This window comes from Piliocolobus tephrosceles, chromosome 4, assembly GCF_002776525.5.
Source record: "Piliocolobus tephrosceles isolate RC106 chromosome 4, ASM277652v3, whole genome shotgun sequence".
In the NCBI taxonomy this organism is placed as follows: domain Eukaryota; kingdom Metazoa; phylum Chordata; class Mammalia; order Primates; family Cercopithecidae; genus Piliocolobus; species Piliocolobus tephrosceles.
The window spans coordinates 19499834-19518998 of NC_045437.1; the positions used below are offsets into that span (position 1 = coordinate 19499834).

The window sequence follows — 19165 nt, forward strand, 5'->3', positions numbered from 1 at the left end:
GGGTTTTTATAAAAACAAAATGAGATAAGGATAAGTCTGCTTCATACTGTCAATTAGAGACCAGATTCCTTCCATCTTGTGTCTCTCCCCTGCTCTGAGGCATGAATGTCCTCTGCATTCAGCCAACAGATGGGAAAAGAGAGGATGCAAGATCCTGTGGGAAGTTTTTATAGACCAGGCCTGAATGTAGTATTTACCATTTTCAGCCATGTTCCTTTGGCAAGAACATAGCAATTATAGCCATGAGGCTTATGTGGACCTTACTAAGAGGTCCAGTAAGTATCAATACACTTTATCCAGGATTAATGCTAATAACACTATATTTTATGCCTACCAACAAAATGGCATGTGAGTTTCTTTTTTAATTTGGTGTTAGAGAAATCTTGTCTTCCATTGGAAATTGGTGAGCCAAGTCATTTCACTTAGTGGAAATTCTTTGTTTTATACACATTTCCTTAGAGTTTACACAATTATGTCATCATTTAATTGTAATTCTATACCACAATGTGTTCAGAGTCTTATTCAAATGCAGATAAAAAACTATGTTACATTTGGTAAACAGCCTGCTACTAAGATTCTATTGGCAGGTGAAATTAGTCATCACAGGTATTAATATGTATTCAAGTAGAGATCAGAAGCTCCCTTGGAAGACATACCCTAAGGTGACCTTAGGGTATTGTGAGCTACATACTTGTATATTCTCCTTCCTCTAAGGGTAGAACCTGTAGCTGGTTTCTAGTCCATAAGTGATGGAAACGGTTTATTTATATAGTAAAAATGTGTAAAATTTTGCAAATTTCATTGAGGTTTCATATCAGTTAACTGATGCAATAAAAAGGGAGATTCTCATCCATTGGCCTGGCTTAATTATAGAAAAGCCATTCAAAGAAGGATTGGGCCCTCCATGAGGTCAGGCAAGCTCTTCTACTGGCCTTTAAGATGCAAGTTGCCATGAGTTCTGCAGCCAGAAAAAAAGAATTCTATCAATAATCTAAATGAGCTTGAAAGCAGATTCTTCCCCAGTCACACATCCAGATGAGAACATAGCTCAGCTGGCAACTTGACTGCAGCCTTGACATCCTGAGCAGAGCTTCAGTTAAGTCAGTTAAGCCTGACTCCTAATGAATAAAAACTGAGATGTAATAAATAGGTTTCAAGTGCATAAAAGCATGGTAATTTGATACACAGAATAGAAAATGAATACATGCCCAATCCCTCAAGTATATAGGCCTAGAGCACCTCTCTGGAGATGAGAATCCCAACGTTTGTATTTAATCTTTCCCAATGGTATTGATCTTCTGAGTTCCAAAGACTTGAGAGTATATCTAAGATAACTGGATAAGTGCAAATGAAGGATAATCTTATCAAAGGACAGAGGTTCTAGAGAGAAGTATATAAATAGTGAAGGGGAATCTGGTCTGGAACTCAAAGTAAGTACTAATTTTTATGTTGCTAGAAGGCAGTGTTTATTCTAGTTACAAGTCATGGCTAGTTTTGATTGTCAACCTAGGTTCCATGGTACTTTGTGGGAAACTTGGGGAAAAGCTCATGTATACGGATGCAGAGGACTTTGAAATTCAGGTAATTATCTTTTGAGAAGTAAAAAAAAAAAAAAAAAAAGCCCGAGCAAGCATGGCTCAGGAACAAGAGAAAGCATGGCTCAGCTTAAAGTATCATCTTTGTCCCAATCTCATATCTCATTGAAAGTCGAAAATGGGCCTGTAATAGTAACAACTCCTCAGTGGTGGCTACAGCAAAAGGAATAAAGGCACTATCATCTGAAGAAAAGCAGTCCGAGAGGGAAATTCTGGTTGTGTTAACCATACAATAAAATACAATATAAAAATACGGCATGATGGAAGAGAAGAGCCATAGGAAAGGCAAGAAGTTGAAAATGAAAATGCACATGGAATGAAACCCTTAATGACATATACATTCCCTAGTAGTTGATAAAAACTGAAGCTAAAGATTTGAAGCCTTTGGAAACCCAGGTTAAAAATGATGCATTAAAAACTTTATGTTTTGTACTTTCAAAATATAAAAAAAAACAACTTTTTTTTTTTTTAGACAGAGTCTTGCTTTGTCACTCAGGATGGAATGCAACCTCCGCTTCCCGGGTTCAAGCAATTCTCCTGCCTCACCCTTCTGAGTAACTGGGACTACAGACGCATGCTGCCATGCTCAGCTACTTTTTGTATTTTAGTAGAGATGGGGTTTCACCATGTTGCCCAGGCTGGTTGCCAACTCCTGAGCTCAGGGAATCTGCCCACCTCAGCCTCCCAAAGTGCTGGGAATACAGGCGTGAGCCACTGCACCCGGCCAAAAACATCATTTTTGATATACAAAGCAGAAATAATTTTCCCTTCAGTTTCCACAAAGAACATGTTGCAACACGTAATTTGTATACTGGCAGGTGCAGAAGGGTATGTATTCACTCAGAAGTATGTCATTTCTGCAAACAATGTTATAAAATATAAATTATTTTAAAATATTAAAGCATGTGCAGATTTTACGTAAATGTCCCAGTTTCTATCTTCTCCTGAGAAATGTGAAGATCTGGTGAAATGTGAACTATATTCTGTTTGGCATTGACGTCTCCGACCTGGTAAATGCATGATCAATTCAGAATGACCTGTTCTCCACATCACCGCAGTCTACGTCAGCCTCATTTTATTACATCTGATTCTAATTGCTTATTTAAATTATCTGCCTGATTCCTTTAAGCTATTAAGTTTGGGGTTTCTAAGATCTTTAACAATATCTTCCACAAGAACTTTATGAAAATATAACAAAGCATTTTATATGTTTCTATAGTAACCATCCTAACATAACTAATCATATTTTCTTTTCAATCTTTGTTCAAAGATAACAGTGAAATCTCCCTCTCAATCGTGTAGTCTGCATGTAACATCATGGTTTATAATAGACTTGTTTTCCTCCCCTTATAGTCTTGACCTTGAATTTAGATTTGTTCCTTATTAACTATATATTCACAGGCTTTTAGCAGAAAATGTCTTTAATACATTTTAGAAAAATAAAGAACACATTTAAAGAGAGGTAAATTGAATCTAATTTTACTATATCATTTTATTTTTATGTGTCTGCTTACTGAATGCTCGCAAGACCTTTTCTGCTGCAACTCATTTATAGGAATACTTATTTCTGTAATGTGTAAAGGACACAACACTAGTAAATGGAACATGAAGTGCTGTAGCTCAGTTCTTACACATTTTAAGTTTCTGGTTGTAATTTAGAAAAACGCTCAGGATGGAGCAGAGGTAGCAGGGAGCATATTCTGTCACATACCCTAAGTGCCCTTAAAGGACAGCACTAGACCAGCTATAGTCAATCTTTGGATTGCATCAGAATCACCCAGAAGACTTGTTAAAAATGGATGGCTAGTGGAGTCTGAGAGGATGCTGGTCGAATGAGTTCACAGGTGATAATACTTCCCATTTTGGAAACACCATTTGGTAGCCACTGCATCCAACCATAATCCTCTTAACTGTAGGTGCTGACTTTTTTATTCTTGAATACCTGTTAAATCACACTCTGTCTCACATATGGGAGATGCATACTACATAAGTGTTAAAGTAATTAAGGGTTTGCTATTTTTGACCTAATAATATTTGACTAATAGGATTTGATGGGCCCCAGTTAATAGAAAAGTCAGCAACTGAGAGAAAAGTGACTAAACTTAGCTTTCAGCTTTGCCTTTTACGTATGTAACTGGGGAATCACAAATTTTGTAAGTGAAAATATTCTTCTATTTCTTCCATGTGTATAGATAGATAGATAGATAGATAGATAATCTACAGATAGATACAGATTATAAAGATTTAAAGCCATTGGAAACCCAAGCTAAAATGATGCATTATCATTTTTACGTTTTCTACCTTCAAAACATAAATCATTATTGATACATAAAGCAGAAATAATTTATATATATACATACATATAAAATCATAATTTTGCCTATTTTTAAACACAAGTAATCAAAATAGAATTGAATCTTTTAAATTGCTGAATCTAGAAAGAATTTGTTTACTTTTTCCTTAATTTTTATGTGTTTTATTCATTACATTTCAATTCTTTGTATTTTTAAAATATTGTAGCCAAATGATAGTTTATTAATTGTCACTGAAAAATAATTCTGGAAGATACAAGTTTTTTATATTTTTAAATTTTATTCATTGGTAATTTTTTTAAATAGTAACTTTATATTTTTTTTTTTTACATACAGACTACACCCAAATTCCAACAACACAACTAAAATGAATCAAAGTTATTCCTTAATATAGAGGGGTTTTTTCCTCTAATAATTTAAGGCAATAATAGGCTGATGTTTACCAAAATTTGTCTCTTTCCTTCCTTATCTTTTTTTCGTGGACAGACTATATCCAAACTTCAACAGGGCAACTAAAATGAATCAAAGTTACTCCCTAATATAGAGGTTTTTTTATTCCTCAATAATTAAGGCAACAATAGGCTAATGTTTAACAAAATTAGCTGTTCCTGGCCATCCAGCTGTTTTATATTTCCTCCCTTTCCTTGTAGGTTTGACTATAATCGCTGAGTCCTTGCCAAAGGAACATGGCTAAAAGTGGTAAAAACTACATTCAGGCGTGGTCCATAAAACCCTCCCATAGGAGCATTTACTATCATATGGGACTGATTTTTTTTAAAAAATCAATCAAAAGCCTACCCATTTTTGAAGAAATCTTATTAACAAAGAAATAATGATCCTGGACGGTAACATTTTGATAACTTGAGTCTCAGATAAACCTTTGGATCCTGAGGCTTAAACATACAAGTGGAAAGTTATAGGAGTCAGTCCCAAAGAACAGCTTATTTTCCACTGCCTACTCTAGATGTAGTTATGGAAGAAGAAAGTGCAAGAAATATCAACTATAAGGTACAACTAGATGGTTTATAAACAATAATGGGCCAGAGAGTTCCTGTTACCTGGAAAAATCAGTGTCTCATCCCCAGGAGTATTTAAATATTGATATGAAGTTGAAACATCTGTTTGTTACTTATTCCTCTTTTTCCCAGGAGGGAATGTTTGTTGCTGTTACCCTGTTTCAGTTCTGCCCTTGATTTGGAATATCTGTAGGGGTGGGGTGGGGTTGCCTTTTAGATCCTGACCATTTGGAGAAGACTATTACCCAGGGATCTTTAAATTTAACATATGGGATACATGTTCATCTTCTTTGGGGTGGGATGAGTGGGTTTCATGTAAAGTATGAAGATTCAAACAGTTATTTAGTGACCAGAAGAGAAAACTCTGGTAAGGGATTGGTTCATTGTTTGGCCAACCAATGCTCCAGTTTTCTTGGGCACACAGCTATGCTAACTTCCTAGCCTTCCTTGAAATTAAAGGTGGCTATGTAACTCAATTCTGGCCAATGGATTAACTCACTTCTTGGCACGGCTCATAAAATCCTCCTTGTGATCAATCCTCCATTTGCTCTACCCATCTGGTGGATAAACACAGAAAAAACTGAGGCTTTTGAAGAAGACTGCACCACGGTAGAAGAGCGAATCCCCCAATGACTATGAAAACAAGGACCCTCACCACGCGCAACAGACTTCCGATCACTTGTGTTAAGCCACAGAGACTTGGAGATTTGCCTTTCAGCAGTATTCCTGTACTATGAAGCAAGTGTGCTGCAGTTTGGGTAGGATTTCACTTTGGCTAAAAACTTTCAAACTGTAAAAAAGATCACTGTATTAAATGTTGTTAAAGGTGGGGAAAATTGTTACTTTTATTCAACATTGTGAAAGCAATACTAGAAAAGTCTTCCTAAGTAACTGTACTTTACAGTATGCTTTGCATTTTAAATGGGTGTATGCTTTCATTGATCATTTCTAATTTGGGGATTTTTTCCTAACAAGAAAAATGTGAACAATTGCACAATAATGTAAATACGAGGATATTCGTAAACGTAGAGATTATAAGCAGCCAAAAGTCAAGATGAAAAGAGGCTAGTTACATACTTCACAGCATGGGCTCATGAAAGAATACAGTGTAGCTACTAAAAGGGTGTCATGTAATTTTGTTATTGACTTATTCAAAGCTATATGTGAGACACTTATGTTTGTAGTAACATAGATTGAAAAAATAGAACTGGTCCTTTCCTCTTGGAACATTACAGCTTGGAAGTAAGGTCTAAAACAAGTAAACAAGTAAACAGAATTATGTAACTGAGATTACAGCAAAGAGAATTTCAGTGTCAAACAAAGGCACCAATGTAGGAAAATAGAAGTATGTTCTTCATCCTTAAAAGGCAGATGTTTGAGGACAGGCTGTGCTACCTACTTCACTTAAAATCTGGGAGAAGTTGTTTAGGAATCAAAATGATAGCTATTCACAAAATCATTTTGCATCTTATATATCATAATACATGTAAAGCATTTCATATAATATCTGACATATATTAGGTGCTCAGTAAAACTAGCTATTGTTAATAATGTTATTATGATGATTCATTACCACTTTCATTATTGACTCGGAAAGCACTGCATACTAACTTAGTTGTAAGAAGATAGTTGTAGAACAGAGGGTTCAATATGTTCCCATTTTTGAAAACCTAGGTGGATGAAAAGGAGAAAATAAGTTTTCCAAAATACTTTTCCCTTTAGGTATGGGAATTTGAGGGGAATTCCAACTTATTCTTTATAATTTTAATTAATTGTCTATGAATGCCAATATTTTTGAGAGAGCCAGCCAGATGTTATCCTATTGTGATTAGATTGCTAACTTTATGAAACTTACATGGTTAAAACGCATGAAATGGCAGACCTTCGCATAATTCTAAAATATACAAATTGGAGTTACTACTAGAACGTATTTATATTATTCTTTGTTATAATGTTAGAATATAAAAATAGGGCACATGAACAATTATTAGGAATTTAGGCAATAGATCTTTTCATGCTGCCCTGGTACAATGATTCCATCTAGAGAAGAAAAGCCTGTGAACGTTGTCTGCTTCCTGAGTTATTTCTGTGGCTGATGGAAAGGAGATAATTTATCTACCTAACAGAAACAAAGTTCCTACCGTGTGGCAGGCACAGTGCTAGACAGTTTATATCCATTCTCTCATTCTCCATTTAAACCTTACAATTATTCAAATGGAGAGGTATCACAAAGACTCATCTTATCCATGAAAAAAATCAAGGCTCATAAACATTAAGCAACTTAACTACAACTATGTAATTTGTAAGTAGCACAAAAATGTAATAAAATAATAACTTCTATGACATGAGTCTATGATAAATGTACTCTCATACCTGAAAGTCATTTTATAAAAAAACCTCTTTTTTATGGTGTCACAAAGTAAAAATTTAAATTTCAATTTTTAAAGACTTAATTTTTAGAACTAGTTTTCAAATGTTTCAAAATTTTAACAAGCACTATTCAAGGAGATCAAATAGAGGCTAAAAATATCTCTAGCTTATTACTAAGAATTTTTCATTAATTCATGCATTCAAATACCTACCATTATATACTCTTATTTTTATAAACAAAATATAAATTATATGATATTAAAACCTCTTTCAAGTCCAATGAATGATAATCTAATCTAAGCTTTCTTCAGCTAAAGTTATCTTAACTTGCTCATTACATTTAGTGCTTTAATCTAAGCAGAATCAATTTTTTTGAAAAGCAAGTGTAATGTTACAAAGAGAGATTTTTATGGGGTGGTAAGATTGCCCTAAGTGATTGAAAGGTTGTGTCAGTTCTTAAGGTAAATAGCAAGACTTGTAAGCCTTTAAAAAGAAGTTTGCCAAATAACTGCTTGTTTTTCTTAACCCTAGTATAGGGGAGTATGTATTAATACATTACATACTGACTTCACAACAATTTCCATATTTATAAGGAAATGATGAAAAGGGAGAACAAAAAAAGACCTAAATGTTCTAGTTCACTGTTTAAATCTATGTTCTGATATCTATTACTTGTATGATATTGGGTAAATTTACTGAAATACCTGCTTTATTATTGCCTTGGGTGTGAATTAAACAGAATTTAAAAACACAGATTGGTATAAGCATATCTACAGCAGTAGATACAAAGTATTCATTAAAATAATGGAACAGCACTGTGATTGTAGCAAGCATTTGGTAAGCTTCAATTGAAGTATTTAGAAACACTAGAATATGAAAGGCTTATATAGGAAATGGGATATGTGTGCATCAGAGAGAGATTATAGATATTTAATTAAATAAATTTGATGTGTTTAATTAGCTGTTTCTTTCAAAGACATAGTTGGAGTCTCCTAGTTTGGGCCTAACATGCTTGAATTATTCTACCATGGCCTCTTCTCAGGGTTTCATTTGATGTCGTGTCTATACACATGTTAAGAAAATATTTATTTACATCTTTTACAGGTGACTTAATGAATTGTTTGCTTCAAATCCTGTTCTGTCCTACCAGGTAGATTACAGAAAACTATGTACACAAAGCCAAATCCTGATGTATTTCTATTTAGGGGCATTAAATATACCACGTAAACATACATTTGACATTATAGAAAAATATGTTCCCAGAGTGTAGTATGAACCAGGCGTCTATTTTGGGAAAATACTCAAAGAAATCGTCATGTTCAGGTAAATCCCTATAGGCACTTCTATCTCTTTTCTTTTCTACGATCTAACTGACCCACAAACCACACACTGAAACTCCCTTAGATGGATACAAAAGATGAAGCCATTCAAAAGTTACCAAAAAGTGCACAAGCAGAGGCCTACCTAGAGACTTAAGTACATTAAATTGTATTTAAATTTGGATTCCAAACAACAAATACCACTCACGTATACAGAGGTGAATGCAAATTGAGTAATTTTAAACAAGAAGAAGCATTTTTAGAAACCCTAAAATGAAGAGTAATTATACTCATTTAGATAACCATCGAATCTATAGGATTTAGCTTTCAAGTGAATTAAGCATTGAAGAAGGATAGATTTATTTGACAGTTTGTTGAAGAGCTCCTCTAAATTGCAATATTTTTGGTTGATATGTGTGTGTACAAGACCAACTACTTTGAAAATGAAGTGCTGTGAAAAATGTCAAGAGATCAATTTGGTGTAATCATTGCTCTGGACTTAAGCACTGTGGAATGAACTACAGTAAATTATTCAAGTATCTCATTTTGAAGGGCACATTAAATAGCATTTAATTATATCTGTTCAAAACATGAAGGGATTTTTAATATAACATCCAAAATCTAAAATTAGTTTGAAAACTGTTTGAAACACTTGCAGGCTCATAAACACAAAAAATCTCAGAAACTTTCCAAATAAAGATGCCATTAACTCTCGGAAGGAACGTTTCCCATTTAGTCACTTATCTATTGTTAATCTTATCTCTAAATTCTTATTGACTCTGTTGGCTGTAATTGTTGACACTGCAAACAATTTCTATTTACTCTTACTTAGCGTGAAGCCTATAGCCCTGCAGGGAGCCCCTTTGAATTCACACACTTAATTACTTCCTCTTCTACAGGGAAGTGTTATTCTGGCAAAAGGAGAGGTGAGAGAGTTTATTAAACGGTGCCATAAATTAGACAGTCATATTATAGAAGGGATGTGTATGAAGGCAGAGGGCAGATAAAATATTAATAAGAAAAAATATCTAACATTTGGAAATGAGGAAAAGGGAAGAGAGTAAGCCCTTATTTTAATAGAGTGTCCCAAAGTTATGTAAATATCTAGACACATATTTCTTTGTCTTATGTGCTCTCCACTATTGATTAAAGACCAATACTCTGTTGAGTTACATGAGAACTAGAGTTTTTTGTCAAGACAAACGCAAATGGCTCTGCCCAGTAGAAACTATAACATCAAAGGTCATGGTTTTATTGTCATGCAGAACATCAGTTTTGTATCCAGCAAAATAGATTTACTCTAGTCTAACGTTCATTATTCAAACGCTGATAAATAGTGCCTCCCCACCCCTGGCCCCGAGATGGAGATTCACTCTTGTTGCCCAGGCTGGAGTGAAGTGATCACAGCTTACTACAACCTCCACCTTCTGGGTTCCAGGTATTCTCCTGCCTCAGCCTCTCGAGTAGCTGGGATTACATGCATGCACCAACACGTCCAGCTAATTTTCATATTTTGAGTAGAAAGAAGGTCTCACCATGTTGGCCAGACTGGACTCGAACTTCTGACCTCAGTTGATCCACCCGCCTCGGTCTCCCAAAGTGCTGGGATTACAGGTGTGAGCCACTGCACCTGGCCTCAATCAAATGCCTTTTGAATTACCTTTATTACTCTGCTGGTTCCCTAATTGATGGGTTCAATTACATCTTATACATGTTAATTCTGTATTCTATTATAACCATGTTAAACTATCCTGTAGTTCAACAGGGTAACACATTTTTGGTATTTTTTATATGGAGCTTCATGGTGTACCTTTACTAATTGTAATACATTTTGAATATCACAACTTAGATGATATCATATACAAATGTGACTATTAAAATTTTCAACAACATATTATCTTTGTGAATTATTGCTAGATTTTACCTCCTTCCATTAGTATTCTATGTTCAAAAGTCATACGTGCAACTCATAATACATGTCTTACAGTATTATTTTATTCATTTTTGGGAAGAAAATTGCCAACTCAAAAGCAATGTTCACAATTTACAATTATTTCCTTGCTATTCTTTAGCTCTGTGTCTCATTACTTCACCTAGAAAATATTCTGAGTATAGGAATAGTTTATTATCTTTCATAATTCATTGTATATAACATTTCAGCAGATGTACATTCAGTAATAAATTCATTTTTATTATAAAATGCAAGCTTAACATACAAGCCACATTATCTTGTGGTTGTTTTCTTTTTAAAGTTATGTCAAAAAGTTTAATTTTCTTAGGATCATTAAGTCAAATGAATCTTAAGAGATAAAGAATTTCATACACATTGTTTAAAAATTGGAACTATTCTATTTTCTGAAGTAAAATAATAGCTTGGATTATTATATATTAAAAATATTAAAGACAAAGATCCATTTCAGTATTTTACTTTAGTTTCAAAAACAGTTTTGTATCCACTCTCTGAAGTATTACTGCATTGAAGGCATGGCATCAATATGTGCTAACTGTGATGTGAATGAAGAGACCAAACTTTAGAAAAAAGTCTCAGAAAATTTTTCATTAATATGTAACCACTGTCATCTTAGAATTAATGACCTAAGAAAATGCCAGAAAAAAGTACATATGTATGATTATGGAATAGATATTACTATAGTTATGTCCTCACTGATAAAAGAAAGAAGAAAGAAATATGAAATTTAACTGTAAGTTATTAGGTATCAAGATACCTTTGGATGCACTTTTGTTATCTTTATAAAACTAATACCATATTTATATGACCAGATGACTTTCAAATTAATAACAAGAATGATATATGCTATTAAATATATTTAGTCCTTTAAAGGAAAGGTGTGCTTGGGGTTTTCAAGGTAGTTTAACCCTGAAACAGAAGAAATAATCTGTGCAAGATACTCTGCTTGCCACATACTTCAGACAGCCCCAAATGCTGGTTCCAGAGGACTGACCTTGACTTACAGAATCAAAATCTGGGCATTGTCTGAAAACTACATTTTAAACAAGCTTTTCAGATGATTCTTTTGACAGTTTGGAATCTAATGTTAGAAAGCTAATGCTTAGCATCGTTGGTCTTGAGAAATGATGTAAACACTTATTTGAAACGAAGATTGAGTTCAAATTGTGTTAGACTCTGTGATTCCATTAGACTAAAGCACTCAAGTCGCTTTTATGAAATCACTGAGCAGTTTACACACTAAAACCTACTCTTGGTCATACAGGTACTCACACAATGACTATCCATTGATTGCTTACTACATCAAAAATTTCCTTTTTTTTTTGTTAGGGCTTTGTGATATATTTGACTTCTAAGCATGAGTATTGCACTTTCGTTTCTATTGATTTAGAAAACGAACCATAATTGTTTCGTCCAGTATTCAATTTTCAAAATAATTGTTTCTTTTTTATATTTGTTTATATAGTTTAAATAATGCATTGTATTTGTTCAGTATCATATCTTAAATGTAAAGATTATATTCTGAATATTAGCTAGAATTTGAAAATGCGAAGTGAATTGGATCTGAAATAAAAAGGATTTGATGTTCTGTTTTTAAGGCAAAATGTGTATTCTACTTGAATTTTTACTTCTAAATGCAGAACTAAATCTCAGCTTGTAAATATACAAGAATAGATGAGAATTTACTGAAGCAATATACTCTTCTCAATATTAAAATCATACTTTTGATTAGTATAATGTTAACATATAATATATAATATTAAACTATTATTCATGTCATCTTCGTTTAAATTACATTTGACTTTCTGAAACATGACTTAAAGAATACAATTTGATTTATGTGTTTTACAGGCCATAAAGTGTTTATATCTTTTTAATGTGTGATTATTTTTATGTGTAGTAAAGCATGGGTTGTCAGTTGGATATGTTGAAATGTATAATCTTTAAGCCTTTTATGGAGATTTCTGTGAATAGCACATCTTTTTCTATATATTTTCAACTGACAGTCAATGGGAAGTTAAAATTATAGCTACAGTTGGAGCCCCATGTTCTACTAAAAAGTCTGAAAACAAATTTTGCAGCAAGGTCGCCTACTTCAGCTCATCTCTTGCTATAAAAGACTGTTAACAAAATTGTTTTCACTAAAACTTTGATGATTTTGGCAGTTGAGTCTCTGAGGTAAACTTAACACCTATTAATGGAACAGAATGAGAACAATAAAAGGAGAACTAAACAGTTCTGAAATGAATTAGAAATGTGGAAAAGTTATTAAATACTGTCTAACACAGCAGTATTTTACCCTTGAGGCCAATTTCTATTTTAAGTTGAAATCTATCATTTCAGTTTTTACCGAAAAGAGTTGCTATACAAAATATTAAAATTATAAAAAATATATAAATCATCCAAAAGAGTATATAAGTATATTGTACAATATTATTATTATTTAAAGTATAACAGATACATAGATTAAAAGAAATGCGGGAAATAAATAATATAAATGTTTTACATACTTATAACAACTCTGTTTTAAAATAATATAAATGTTTTAAATTTTGTAACAACTCTGTGTTTTTAAAAAAAATATTGGTGTGACTCATTTTTTATGTTATTTTATCATTTTATTGCTACTTGAAAGGATAGGATTATTTCTAGCAACTTGAAGTAATAAATTTCAACCTTTAAAAAAATTTTATACAATCTCTTTCCACTGAACTAGTATGATATGCAGTATAGCAAGGTTGTAAAGTAATAGCATTTATAAATAACAGAAAAAAAGCAAACTAGGGACAATATAATTAATTGATTATAATTAATATTTCACACTATTAAGACATTATGCATTTTTGCAAAGTGATATTGGTAGTTTGAGATGTTACAGCAGTTCAAAAAAATAATAATGTATCACTAAAGAACATACATTTATCCCACCACCTGCTTCCTTTTTCCACTGCCTTCCATATTATAGGTGAAAAATGATTTCGAAGTTACATAACTTTGTGGTTAAGGGAATGAACTCTGGTGCCAACACATCAAAGTTCAAAATCTAGGTCTATCTTTAACAATCTCTCTGGCTGAGGCCAAGTGACTTAATCTCTAAATCCTTCATCTTAACTTGTGCAATGTAAACAGCATGTACTTTGGAAGGCTGGTGTGACCGTTAAGCTATAATGACATCCAGTTTATTTTAAATGCTGTCAAGAGTACTAGCTGTTATCAAGCAAATCAGATTTGCATACAGCATTTGGCATGATGTCTAAAAAGGGACAGTAAATCTGTAATGTGATTTCATATACCTAAGAATAACTCGTTATGTTTTATATTAGTGTAAAATATGTCATTTGAAAAATGCATTACCATTTGTTGTTTACATCTTAAATTGTCAAACAAAGATAACAAACTGTAGTTAAGAGCAAGAGATCTGGCTTTAGAAAACAGAGTTCTATAGGGTCTTGATCTGTTTGCTCAGGCTGGAGTACAGTAGTGTAATCATAGCTCACTACAGCCTAGAGCTTCTGGGCTCAAGTGATCCTCCCTTTTCAGCCTCCTGAGCAAGCTAGGACTACAGGCATGCACCGTGACACTCAACTAATTTTTATTTGCAAAAATGTAAAACAATGCAGCTCTTCTTACTATTATTTTTAAATAGAGCTATTTTTCATAACAACAGGTGACAAGCTAATATGCAATGAGCTGTTACCGTTATTTTAGAAAATTAAAAGGAATGTGATTATAATTTCTTAGTTTTAATTTCTTATATGGTGAATGTTGATAGATGTAATCTACGGAAACAAAATCTCTTTATGGTCCTCAATAAATTTGAGAGTGTGTGAGACCAAAAAGTTTGGGAACTTCTGTATCATGCCATTTTATTTCCATGACCACAGAGGTAGCAAGGAATTTCAATTAATTTTTCACAATCACATGTTTCTTCTTAAAGCAAAACAGTAAAACAACAATAAAACTGAATAACTCACATACTTTGGTTGAGGCATCTCGAATTATCACACCACTCAATCTTTGTTACTTGATATGGGCCCAGAATTGGACCTTGAATAAAGCCAGCTGACAATAATCTTTCTTGGGAATCTAGAATTTAGACTCTGTTTGGTAAAGTACATTAGATGACTGCAGTACTTAAAATGAAAATGCACCCAGTACCTGATTTAGCTTTGGTGACATGGTGAGTCAAAGCCACATGCAAGCTAAAAGCTATGCAGTAGAGGAGATTGCATGAGTAAGCAAAGAGAGCTAACTGGCAAACAGAATCAAAATCATGGAGAGGACAGAAACAGAGACAAGAGGCAATCATTTCAGTTGCCAAATATGAAGAAGAAACTCTAATTTCTGACATTCAGTCCGAGTCTCCACAAGCCAGTTAAATTTTTATTTCCTGACTTAGGATGTTCCTGAGATTTGCTGTGTTTCCTCGCAATCAATCTTTCTCTTTTGAGTATGTGTGTTACTCCGGTAATGTCTCTGTTATTGTAATAAACTTTCATAGAAATATATCACATATATAGCAGGGTGGCCACACGGGTTTAAATATACACTTCAGTGATGTTTATAAAGTGAAAACACCCGTGTAATCACATCCAGCTCAAAAATTACATCACCAGTATCCAGATGTCTACACATGTCCCCTTTGGTCACTGGTTTTCTACAAAGGTAACTTACCTCTGCTGTTGATTAACTTGAAATAATTATGTCATATGATATAATATTCTTTTTGTGTGGATTTGTTCATTTATCATTATGTGAGTGGGATGTATCCATTCCATAAAAAAAAGCAGTGGTTCAATGTTTTCATTGCTATATATTATTGCATATGACAAATTACCAATATTTATTTATGCATACTGTTATTGATGTACATTGGGTTGATTTAGCTGGGAACCATAATAAATAATGTCACTATAAATACACATATACTTGGCTTCGGGTGCCTATACGTATATGCATTATTTATGTGATACATATACAGAGCTAAGGGAAGAATGGCTAATTCTTTTTTTTTTTTTTTTTTTTGCTATCCTTGACCATTTACGTTTTCACATACAACTTGTAATTCACTTATACCAAAAACATAACAATGCACACTCATTACCAGTTTATTCCCAAACAGCTTTCCAATGTAGCTATCTCTCCTTATCTCATTGGTGTCTATGAGTTACATTCTGAGATAACTGCATTGTCTAATATATATGTAATGTTATTTATATATATATGTGTGTGTGTGTCTGTGTGTGTGTGTGTGTGTGCGCGTGTGATATGTCTCCTGTGCTTTATCCCTCTCCTCATGATCTGTTTCAATGAATAGATTATTAAAATAGATTTATTAACATTTTCTTTAATAGTGATTTATGGTCAAGAAACAATATCATGATGTTATTCTCATGTGTTTTTTTCCCCAAAAGTTGTATTGTTTTAACATTCATTTTTAGCTCTACAATCCATCTGGGACTTGCTTTTTTTTTTTTTTTTTTTTTTCCTCTAGTGACAGTGTCAAACTCTGTCTTCAGTAGAGTGCAGTGGCATGATCATATTTCACTGTAGCCTTAACAACCCGCCTTGGGTCAAGTGATCTTCTTGCCTTAGCCTCCCAATGTAGCTGTGACTACAGGTGCACACCACCATGTTTTTAAAAAAAAAAAAAAAAAATTTTTTTTTTTTGTAAAGACTGGGTCTCACCTTGTTCCCTAGACTAGTCTTGAACTCCTGGACTCAAGCAATCCTCCTGCCTCAGCCACCCTAAGTGTTGATATTTACAGATGTGAACCACCACACCCAGGGTCTTACTTTTGTATATGATGTGAGACAAACGTCATGGTTCAATTTTTTGTGAATTGAATATTCAGTTGATTCAGGAATATATCTTAAAAAGGCCATGCATTCACAATTGCATGATGTGGTCACCACCTATGTCACAAATTATATGGCAGTGTTTACGTAGGTAGGTTCTAATCTCTCCATTCTATTCCATTATTCCATTTGTCTCTTCTGAGAATTCTATCACACTGCTTTACCAAGATGCATTACAATTAGTTTTGATGTAAAATAGTGTTAGCCTTCTAACCTTTTCTTCTTCAAGATTATTTTTGCTATCTTTGGCTATTTGCATTTTCACATATATCTTACAATTAGCTTGCACACAAAAACATACATGTGCACTCACATTGACAGTTTATTTTTATTTTTTAAATGTATACTACAGACCTATTTTAAAAGAATTCACATTTTCATAACCCTTAAATCCTTAAAATGGTATATATTTCCTTTTATTTATGTCTTCTTTGTTTTTTCCATTAATGGTTTTAGGAATTTTGCATGTGTATAAGTCTTAGATATCTTTCTTTAGATTTATTTCTAAGTACTTAATGTTTTCTGATACACATATGTATATATATGGCATGTTAAATTTATAAATGTATATACATGTATACATTATAAATGTATATAAATTATATACATTTATAAATTTATATACATATGTGGTATTTTAAATTTTACATTTCTAATATGGGGCTGGTCTATAGAAATAAAATTAGTGTTTGCATTGTGGCTTTCTAACAGAAAACCTGCTAAAATTATTTACTAATTTCAATTATCAATCTGTAGAATCTGTGGAATTGTTTATGTACATAGTCATCCTCCTTCAAATATCATGATTAAAAATTTCTTCTTTGTTAGACATTACACACATAGTTCATTTCTTTGCATTAGCAGAGGCCTCCTGTACAATTTTAAATAGAAGTCCTGGTAACAGACATTTTTGACTTGTTCTTGATTTCTAGAAGAATGTTTTAATTATTTTTGCCAATAGATATGTTTGCTTTCAATATATTTTTACCTGGTAAATGAAATGCTGTTTTACAGCTTCCCTTGGTATCTGTGAGGGATCCATTCCAGGACCCACCAGGGGTACCATAATCTGTGCATGCTCAACTCTCTGATATAAAATGACATAGTGTTTGCACATAATATACGCACATCCTCCCATATACTTCAAATAATCATTAGATTACTTACAACCTAATACATGTAAATACTATGTAAATGGTTGTTAGATTGTATTTGTTAGGGAATAATAACAGCAAAAAAGTCTGTATATTTTCTGTACAAAGCCAACCATACAGTTTTTAATTTTAATATTTTGTATCTATAGGTAGTTGAATCCAAGAATATACTACTCATGGATATGGAGGACCATTTGTATATCTAGTTTGCTAAGAATTTTATAATAAATTGACATTAAATGTTAGCCAATATTTTTGTCTGTACCTCTTGAGAGAAACATGTAATTTTTCTCCTATGTCCTATACAATTTTTGAAATCTATGGAGTTTCAAACTTAAATGACCACGTGTTTCTGAAATAAGTTCAGCCTAGTTATTTTTTATAGATCTTGTATTTTTGTGTCAATATTTTTATGATTTTTGAATTTATGTTTAGGGGAGACTCTGGGTTTTGTTTTTCTTTCTTCTTTTTTTTGTTTTGAGATGGAGTCTCGCTCTGTCGCCCAGGCTGGAGTGCAGTGGCGCAATCTCCACTCACTGCAAGCTCCACCTCCAGGTTCACGCCATTCTCCTGCCTCAGCCTCCCGAGTAGCTGGGACTACAGGCGCCCGCCACCGCGCCCCGCTAATTTTTGTATTTTTAGTAGAGACGGGTTTTCACTGTGTTAGCCGGGATGGTCTTGATCCCCTGACCTCGTGATCCGCCTGTCTCAGCCTCCCAAAGTGCTGGGATTACAGGCGTGAGCCATGGAGCCCGGCCTTGTTTTTCTTTTGTTGTAATATCACTAGTTGATCTCAATAAATCATTATTGTCCTATTCTGCAGAAGAATTTATCTTAAAATGCTGTTACTTTAAATTAAAATATTGTAAAGAATTTACATCTGTTGCCACCAGACCTAAGGTTTTCCTTAGGGGAAGGTTTTTATAGTACTTGACTCTTAAAGTCAAAGGATCTCTGATTAGAAAAAAAAAAAAAAAATTAGATCTAGCAATTTATATTAATTTTTAAAAGGCCTAAACACATCAAATGGTCACAACCAAAAAAAGTAGTGATTTCAAAATGTACTCATAAAATGCATTATCTAATAACAATAAATGAGAAATATCAGATTGTGTCCAAAATATTGTTTACTCCAGAATAGAATTACATGTGATATCATATAAATATGTAGACATGAGGAAAATCTTACAATGTAAAATGAAGCTATTAACAGGAAAAGGCCAAATGGTTACCACCTAAGAATCTTCTGAAGATGAATTACTGTATTTGTTTCCAATCTCTAGTATAACCTAATTACCACTAACTTGGTAGCTTACCACAAAACAAATTAATCTGGTTATAGTACTGGAGCTCAGAAGTCCAAAATGAGTCTAACAGGCTAAATTGTCTTGGCAGATCCATGCTCCTGAAGGTTCTGAGGGTCATCTGTTTTCTGTGCTGTTACCAGTTTCTGGATGCTGCCTGTATTTCTCAGCTTGCAACCCCTTCTGCCATATCAGAGCACATTATTCCACGTTCTTCTTGGACTGTCACATCTCCTCTCTCTATTTTACCAACACTTGTGATTACTT

General features: G+C 33.3%; 1 protein-coding gene across 9 annotated transcripts in view; it reads right to left on the reverse strand.

Moving 5' to 3' along the window:
* The window catches only part of CDH18 (cadherin 18), a 1101027-nt gene that overhangs the window by 383781 nt on the left and 698081 nt on the right, over positions 1–19165 (reverse strand). The window contains exons 1-2 of one of the 9 annotated variants that reach the window (XM_023218211.1): positions 14560–14720; positions 6497–6593 (exon numbers count right to left, since the gene is read on the reverse strand). The exons of the other annotated variants lie outside the window; for them this stretch is intronic. The gene's annotated coding sequence lies outside the window, so the exon portion shown is untranslated. Of the gene's footprint in view, positions 1–6496; positions 6594–14559; positions 14721–19165 lie in introns of those variants that run through there. 9 annotated transcript variants of the gene reach the window in all.